Source organism: Aquarana catesbeiana, linkage group LG02, assembly GCF_042186555.1.
Source record: "Aquarana catesbeiana isolate 2022-GZ linkage group LG02, ASM4218655v1, whole genome shotgun sequence".
NCBI classification, from domain to species: Eukaryota; Metazoa; Chordata; class Amphibia; order Anura; family Ranidae; genus Aquarana; species Aquarana catesbeiana.
The window spans coordinates 770,146,391-770,155,864 of NC_133325.1; the positions used below are offsets into that span (position 1 = coordinate 770,146,391).

At 44.1% G+C, this 9,474-nt stretch overlaps 1 protein-coding gene across 3 annotated transcripts in view; it reads right to left on the reverse strand.

Annotated features, from left to right (window-relative positions):
* The window catches only part of PDZK1 (PDZ domain containing 1), a 50,466-nt gene extending 42,963 nt beyond the window's left edge, over positions 1-7,503 (reverse strand). The window contains exon 1 of one of the 3 annotated variants that reach the window (XM_073617309.1): positions 7,363-7,503. The gene's annotated coding sequence lies outside the window, so the exon portion shown is untranslated. Of the gene's footprint in view, positions 1-6,674; positions 6,697-7,303 lie in introns of those variants that run through there. The other 2 variants (XM_073617308.1, XM_073617310.1) reach the window with 2 other exon arrangements.
* Between the last annotated feature and the right edge of the window lie 1,971 nt (positions 7,504-9,474).

The window sequence follows — 9,474 nt, forward strand, 5'->3', positions numbered from 1 at the left end:
AACAAGTTGGGCAGATGATTCTAAACTTTCTGGACATTCTGGTGTACAATGTGCTTATGATCATTGGTAGAAACCACCTGCCACTAGATGCCCCTGCGCTCTTCTGCTTTTGAAAGTGTGAGTTTGAATCCACATGTTAGTGCAGGGTAAATCCAAGGTTCGTGTTCTGGGGTCAGCACACAGCTGAGTCCAAACCTGCGTGTTCCTAATAAAACACTGACTCGCCCCTTAAAGTGGTTTTAAACCCCAGACATGAAATATGAACAAAACATATCCCTCTATATAAAGTGCAAATAATTATTGTGCTAACCTAAAAAAGAAAATGGTGAGCAGCTACATAAGAATGTGACAAAAATTCATAAAGTTAGGATATGTGAAAATGTAGCACTAATGGTTAAAAAACAGTGATGATAAACAACTGTGCAATACTCAAATAAATAACATTCTGAGTCCCAACTATGTGTGAATAAGAGAAAAAAAAAAAAGTCCCAGGTGGGTCACAAACAGAAGGCGAGATTCACCCCGGCCGAATAGTTGTTCCCATAGGGAGGCAGGTGAATGGGTTGACTATGTACAACATCCAAATAAATGTGACATCCAAAGAAAGATAAGATTGGTTACTCTTACCAGAACCAGTGGACCTGGATGTCAGCGACACCAGGTCAGTCAGGCATGTATATCCAGATCAACGGATCCAAAGGGAACGATCCAAGGGGTCCAGGGAGGTCCAGATCCACAGATCCAAAGGAGCAAACCTAAGAGGTCCAGGGGGGTTCAGAGATCTTTCGATAGGGTCTCGATGGTAAGAAAGAAAAGAAAAGAAGGGGGCTTCCTAGTAGGACGAAACGCATCGGGCTTGGTTTCACTGCTCCTCATATTGCTTTTACTTGTGATCACATTTTTCTGTGTATGCTGTTTTTTAAGAATAAAAAAACAACCTTTTTTGACCTGCACCATTGGAAGCCCCCTTCTTTTCTTTGCATACCTTCTGGGATGTGAGTTTGTTTGGCCTTTCAAACCGGTCACCAACAGCTCAGTGGTTGTCGTTACCATCAAGACCACATCGAAAGATCCCTGGACCCCCCTGGACCTCTTGGATTGCTCCTTTGGATCTGTGGATTTGGACCTCCCTGGACCCCTTGGATCATTCCTGTGGATCCGTTGGTCTGGATATCCATGCCTGACTGACCTGGTGTCGCTGACATCCAGGTCCACTGGTTCTGGTAAGAGTAACCAATCTTATCTTTCTTTGGATGTCACGTTTCTTTGGATGTTGTACATAGTCAACCCATTCACCTGCTTCCCTATGAGAACAACTATTCGGCCGGGGTGAATCTCACCTTCTGTTTGGATTGACCCACCTGGGACTTATTTTTTGTTCTCTTATTCACACATAGTTGGGACTCAGAACGTTATTTATTTGAGTATTGCACAGTTGTTTATCATCACTGTTTTTTCACCATTAGCCCTACATTTTCACATATCATATCATATCCCTCTATAGTTTTTTACTTGTCTCAATCCAATGCACTAAGTGTAATTTCTGTCTGCTGCCTCCTTCCTCTTCGATCTGCATGAGTCATTTCTGACAAGTTTTCTCAACACCCGTTGTCATTCCTCTGATGGCATTTTCTTCCATATATTTTGGTCCTGTCCTAGTAGAGAAGAGAAGGCTGCAGATACACAGGCACAACTTATGTAGCAGGATTTGTTTCATCTTTGTGTATCACCCAAGGCCAGTCACTTCACTGGGTATATGTAAGGGTTTACAACCACTTTAAACTTTGCACCCTGGAGGGGGATCCCACATCATCTGTTCACACATGGGTTCACTTCATTCACCTTCACGATAAAGAGAGATGGAAGTGCAACTTATTTTTTGTTTTGCTTCAGAATTGTCATTCTAAAACCATATTCTGCTTTCCATTAGAATTTTCCTTTAAGACTTACATAAGAAGAATCACGCAAGTTTCGATGTGCCTGATCTTTGGCCTTTATATAATCCTAGGCTTGAAAGTGACACTTCGGCAAAAAATATGCAGCTTATCATAGCTCACTACAAAGTCTAAAGTGCTTGAAAAATTTGCAGATATAAGGCCGAATGTATTGAACAATAATGATCGTTACTTGACCCTCATTAAAAAACTGACAGCAAACGTGTGCTGCAAATATCAGCCAACACAGACTGCTAACATAAGTTATGGCTACTGTAAGTGAATTAAGCCTATAGATTAACCATAACTAGTTAATTAGTTGCCTCTCTATACAAGTATTATTAATCAGTTACTAAGTGTTATCAATATACTAGAGTTATCTAAAGATAACATGATTTCCATATAGTTACCTAGTAGTTAATACTGTACCTTATAAAGAGACCCTGTCATGTCCCCAAAGAAACCAAACCAGCACTCCCCTGCAAGGGAATAGGTAGTATAATCAACTCTCCAGTTGGCCATGTCTCTTGTGCACCAACTACAAACACCCTTTACCTAAAGATTCGTTAAACAAGATAAGGGCTTGTCAGCATAACAAAAATCCCAAATATCTGTTGCACTCATGGATGCCTCCCATCTCCCCCTTTCCACCAAATATTATGACCTATAACTCCCATCCCCTCTTCCAGTGTCAGCTCCTGTTCCTAACACCCTATTACCATCATCCAGTGGTGGCCGCTCATGCAGGGTGCACGCCCCCCCCCATGCATGCGTCCAGCCCCCTAATCTACATGTGGGGTGCCAGACGCATGGATTCCAATGGGATTATTTTTTAAGCACGTGATTAGAGCCTGAGGCTCTAATTGGCTTAAAAAAAGGGTGGACCACCCACTTGTGTGACAATAGCGAATTCATATTTGCTATTGTCTTCCTGATTCTCCTCCCGGCCAATCAGGAAGCAATTCCTGAGACCCGATTGGTCAGGGAGTCTTAGCTCTCACAGCCAATCGGGTCTCAGTCAGGACCCACTTCCTGTTCGGCCTGGAGGAGAAGCGACGGCCCCGAAGCGAGGAGCTGCAGCCCAGATCCATATCTGCCTCCTTCCTAAGGTAATGAGGCCTCTGATCGCCGCCGCATTCCCGTCCGTCTCCAGCGGGGGGGGGGGGTCGCCGCATTCCCGTCCGTTTCCCTGAAGGGGGGGATATTCACTGCATTCCCGTTTGTCTCCCACATGGAGGGGGGGTTGGGGTTGGCGTTGGTTTGCCATCCCCCCAAAATATTGAGCACCAGCCGCCACTGCCATTATCCTAAGCCAGTGCTCCACCACCATCAACTCCCATTAAACTCCCATCTCCCCCTTTCCACCATCAGCTCCCATTCACCTCAAACAGCTCTTGCTTTCTCAACCAAATCGATCAACTTAGGTATATTCAGCCTGCCCATATATGGTTTGAATCTTGGAATCTTGGCCGGTTCCTGATGATTCATACACTATACAATCTGATTGAACAATCTCCTTTAGGTCTACCATCACTGTAGTGGAACGGTCTTTCTGACCTGGTACTATTTGAATAGATTTGCACAGAAAGAAAACACCTAAGCTCAACTGCTTATACCTGAAATGTAGATGCTGAAGCCAGGTGCACAAGCTGGGATGTTCAACTCTCCATATAGTTAATAGCAGAAAAAAGCTGGGCACATGGTACACTCCTCCTATCACTCTTTATTGGTTATATGTTGGGAACACAGTGTGTAACAATAAAGAGTGGCAAGAGGAGTGCAGCACCCTCTAGTGTGCTAGAATAGGATTTTTCTGTAGTGTATGTAAATTGTTAGGCTTGGCTGTCATCTGGGTTGGGAGAGTGACTCAGGGAGGGCTGGATGACTCACAGGCAGCATCTCCGAGATCTCCCCCCACTTCTGGAATTTGCTGGAAACTTCCAGAAGAATAGGAATGAAGGTGAGGAGGAGCTGTCTGTAGTATTTTGAGGGCACTGACCAATCCCCAACAGATGGGCTGACAGGGGGCAGGCCCCCCCAAATACCCAGGGTCAGCCCAGCTAGGGCAGTGGAGTTCGGGTAGAAGCTGGAGATGGAGTGTTAGGCTGTCGGTGGCTCTTGAGGGTAACCCCCTAGTCTGGGGGGTGACCTTGGGCCTGGACTCTGTTGCAGAAGGGACCCTCTTTTTATGTCACACAGGGATGTCCTGATCAGAGGCACGGGAGCAAGAGAAGGACAGCAGGAGGAGAACGCTGCCGGGCAAATCTCCAGGGAGGAAGACAGCCGGGTGGCTGGTGAGTGAGACAATTGGGAGGACGGAAAGGTATCCTGAGAGGACTGAGTCAGGCTGGGAGGACTGTGGAAGAGTAGCCAGGAGGGCTAGTGAAAGGGGCAGCTGCAGCCAGGTGGGCTGGCAGTGCCTGAAGAGGTGGTACTGGGAGCGGTAGCCACAGGAGGACAGCTGGGCACTAGGACTTTGCTACACAAACAAGGGGCCCGTGGTCCCTGCCTGTAAAGGGCCTTTGCTATTAATCTGACTGAGCCCTATAGTCAGATCTTCTAACAATGTGTCAGCTGGTTCTGGGAGTTGTAGTGCTGCAATCAAGATTTGTGCAGGAGGCAGAGGAGATGTGTATATATGGACTGTATATAGTTGTGTCCCTGAAGAGTTATTTTGCTAAAAGTCAAGTGGGCATCCCAAAATACCCCATATCCAAGTTTATTCCCCTCAATAAAACATAAAAAAAACAAAGCACTGGACTGTTCTTCGGACTCAAGTGTGCTGTGAAGATGCAGTGTGCCTGGCAGTGCCGGATGGGGATCCCTTTACGCTTGCGTCTCCTTAGGGGGTGCGCTACAGCGGTGTACTGTGTGGCCAGCGTTTTCCTGCTATTTGAATAGATTGTTTAGTTTGTCATATTACGGGAGTCTAAATTAAATTATGCAATCAAATTGTATAGTGCATGGCCAACTTAAGAATGATATACGTGTCCTGCTTTGAGTATAATGAGCACAGACCGTGTGTGATAATAGCCAACAAGCAACAGCAGCTGTCATTCATAAATACATCTAATAATAATGTTGCAACGTAATTAAAGAAGAAAAGTAAGGCGCTATCACAGAAACAAAACCAATGTAGTACTGAGTGTCAAGGAATCAAAAAAAAACAAGTCATTTTCCGCTGCCCAGAAAATATATAAAGTAGGCACCTGCAATTTTCAAATTATACATTGACAACAATATGCGTGCTCAACAATCAAATGCAATAGTCCGTAGATAAAGAAAAGTCCATAGCAAAGAGTTGGTGATTCCCCAACACCTGGATGGAAGGAATTCTTGTGACAATTTTTCACTTAAAACCAGCCGCTGGTGCCACCACATAAAGTGTGAAGTGCTCATTCACCAGAAAATGTTGACCCCTGAACCCAGGAAGGTCAATAGGCGCTTTATATGACAACAGAAGAATTTCCAGTGCTCTGGTTACATGCTCTTCCCATTGGATTCCCAGTAAAGGTTGCCCAGTATAAACCTCCATCGCTCCTCCACAGCTCAAAGGAGATACCAAACAGGAGAAATACTCATAGTGTAATATTCTTTATTACCATAAAAATCCAGTTGAAAGCAGCATTTATAACACTTACATGTATTGAAGCCGATAAGGGCACTAAAAATATATAGTCAGTAATAGGAGGCCATGCCGCTCCGCTCCCACTGGAGTCTGCATGCGATCCAAATACAGGAAGTACCACCCTGCACATGACACCAGTGCTTACTGGAAGTGACGACCAAAGTCCGCCTCGACGTGTTTCACCAATCGGCATCCTCAGGAAGCTTCTGAGGATGCTGATTGGTGAAACACATTGAGACAGGAAGCTTCCTGAGGATGCTAATTGGAGAAAAGTGTTGAGGTGGGCATTGGCCGTCACTTTCGGTAACCACTGATGTCAAATCTGGGCCAATGCTTCCTGTGTTTGGAGCGCACTGGTTTTCTCAATGCATTTTGCCAATCGGCATCCTCAGGAAGCTTCCTGAGGATGCCAACTGGCAAAACGCGTTGAGGCGGGCTTTGGTTGTCACTCTCGCTAACCACTAACATCACTTCTGCGTCGGTACTTCCTGTGTTCAAAAAGACATGGATGAGTGAGTTTGGGGTGGAGGAACTTGACTGACCTGTAGAGAGTCAACCTGATAGAACACCTTTGGGATGACTTAGAGCAAAGACTGTGAGCCAGGCCTTCTCGTCCAACATCAGCGCCTGACCTCACAAATGTTCTTCTGGAAGAATGGTCAAACATTGCCATAGACACACTCCTAAACCTTGTGGACAGCCTTCCCAGAAGAGTTGAAGCTGTTATATCTGCAAAGGGTGGGCCAACTCAATATTGAACCCTACGGACTAAGACTGGTATGCCATTAAAGTTCATGTGAGTGTAAAGGCAGGCGTCACAATACTTTTGGTAATATAGTGTACATTCGAAAATATTCACGGTCTATATTTAAATGTTTTTACATTCATGTTAAGATACATCTTCAATATGTGGTTTCTAGAGGGATAGTATCAGGGGCGGACTGATAACTCATGGGGCCCCTGGGCAATAGGAGATTATGGGGCCCCCGGGCAATCAGAGATTATGGGGCCACACAGTATACACACACACACACAGTATACAATCACACAGTATACACATACACATACATGTATACACAGACAGATGTAACAAAACACAGATTTATACATACTGTCCCTGGTTTTAAGGAGGCTGGCAACCCTGATGGGGCCCCCTAGTGGCCCAGGGCCCTCAGGCAGTGCCGAGTGGCTCAGTGGTCATTCCGCCCCTGGATAGTATAGTTTTACAACAGGGCAAGCTTAATTTTTTTTCAAAAGGCATCATACAAGAATTCACCAGTAATTTTAGCACTGAAGACAGCAATATAGAACTCTTGGATGCAACAACTGAAAAAGGGTGACAGGTCATCTCAGTTGTTTTTTTACTGGACTCTAACCTTAGTATTGTACTGAACACATAAATGCTTTGGAGTAGAGCTGACCTGATGAAAGGGGTTATTTTGTCAGTTAACAATATAAAAAAAAGGTACAATGTTAGAAACATACAAAGCACAATATAAATAGTCCATTAGTATAAATACATTAAATATGAATATTTGATATTTCTAAAAAATCCTCAACATGTGCATTATAGCTTTGCTCTATTTTATAGCTCTTTGGTTTTTAATGCTCTTATTGTGTAATAACAAAACACTGCACTCAGTTTAATGATCTGCAAATTATAATTACTCAATATGCAAAACTAAAAAAAAAACAAATTCTATCCCCTCTCTGCATAAGCTGAGCAGAAAATCAGACTTACCTTTCAGATGTCCGGGGGGAGGCTGGCTGAGCTCTCTTAGAGACGAAGAGAAGTCTTACCTTGAGTTGGCACCGATCACTTGGACTTTGGTTGGTCAAAGGTTGATTTAAAAGATGATCTATTTAACTCTACTCTAGTGGATAACCTGCAATTTATATCCACTGTGGATCTGATCATGCTACATTTTTCTTTTCTGTTATACTTTAAAAAGCATTCGCTATTTATGATTTTATAGGTGACGTTGTTACAAAGCCGCTCCCCTGGATTTTAACCACTTCAGCCCCGGAAGGATTTACCCACTTCCTGACCAGAGCACTTTTGCGATTCGGCACTGCGTCGCTTTAACTGACAATTGCGCGGTCGTGCGACGCTGCACCCAAACAAAATTGACGTCCTTTTATTCCCACAAATAGAGCTTCCTTATGGTGGTATTTGATCAGCTCTGCGGATTTTATTTTTTGCGCCATAAACAAAAAAAGAGCGTCAATTAAAAAAAAAAAAAGCAATATGTTTTACTTTTTGCTATAATAAATATCCCCCAAAAATATAACAAAAAAAACAAATTTCTTTCTCAGTTTAGGCCGATATGTATTATTCTACATATTTTTGGTTAAAAAAAATCGCAATAAGCGTATATTGATTGGTTTGCGCAAAAGTTATAGCGTCTACAAAATAGGGGATAGATTTATGGCATTTTTATTTTTTTTATTTTTTATTAGTAATGGCGGCGATCTGCGATTTTTATCATGACTGCGACATTATGGCGGACACATCGGACACTATCACTTTTGACACTATTTTGGGACCATTGTCATTTATACAGCGATCAGTGCTATAAAAATGCACTGATTACTGCGTAAATGACACTGGCAGGAAAGGGGTTAAACACTAGGGGGCGATCAAGGGGTTAAGTGTGTCCTAAGGAGTGATTCTAACTGTGGGGGGGATGGACTTACTACAACATGACAGCGATCACTGCTCCCGATGACAGGGAGCGATGATCTCTGTCATGTCACTAGGCAGAACAGGGAAATGCCTTGTTTACATAGGCATCTCCCCGTTCTGCCGCTCCGTGACACGATCGCGGGCCCACGTCGGACATCGAGTCTGCGGGACCCGCGGGCATGCTCACGGAGTACGCGGCGCGCACGCCCCGCCGTTGGCAGCCGTGCACCCACTATGCTGCAATTTAAAGGGGATGTACCTGTACGCCCATTTGCCCAGCCGTGCCATTGTGCCGAAGTATATCGTCATGCGCTGGTCAGCAAGGGGTTAATAGCTATTTTTATCAAATACACCTTTCATTTTTTTCTCCGTGACACGATCGCGGGCCCCCGGTGGACATCGAGTCTGCGGGACCCGTAGGCACGTTCACGGAGTACGCGGCATGCACGCCCCGCCGTTGGCACGCGTGTGCCCACTATGCCGCGATTTAAAAGGGCCATTTGGCCAGCCGTGCCATTGTGCCGACGTATGTCATCATGCGCTGGTAAGCAAGGGGTTAATAGCTACATTTATCAAGTACACCTCTCATTTTTTTTCTGCACTGGAAGAGTGGAGTTTAAAGGGTTGGGGGGGGGGGAGAAGGGGGTATAAATAGAATTGGGGAAGGAAAGAGGGGTGGGAAAAGGTGCACGGAATTCGGGTGGAACTAGGGTGGGGGCCTTTGTGCAGCCATCTCTAGACCCACCCCCAAATTAAATATATATTTTTTTGGGGGGTATGAGAACACAAAACTATGGAAGGGGGGACCTCAGAATTGTATGTCCACACTTGGGAAAGGGGAATACTGTATGATTTATATACCCTTAGGAATGTCATATATCATGTTTATTATGATTTGTGAATGTTATGCAACTAGTTATGTATTTTTTGTATGTCGAGATGTTTGATTGTTATGTAATAAATGTTTGTCTGTTCTAAAAAATTAATAAAAACAACAACAAATACACCTCTCATAAGGTAGTACCATCCATCCTTTTTTTACAATGCACCTTTTTTTGTTACATATGTGGTTTCATTATAAAAGGTGAGTGCTATCCCGCACTTCCTATGCTATCTGTGTATACAATATAAATCGAATAGGTGGCTGCGAGCAACAAAATTGTGTTCCCACAATATTGGCAATCACCTTGGTTAACGAGCGTTTTGAAAGACGAGCAACTTTAAAA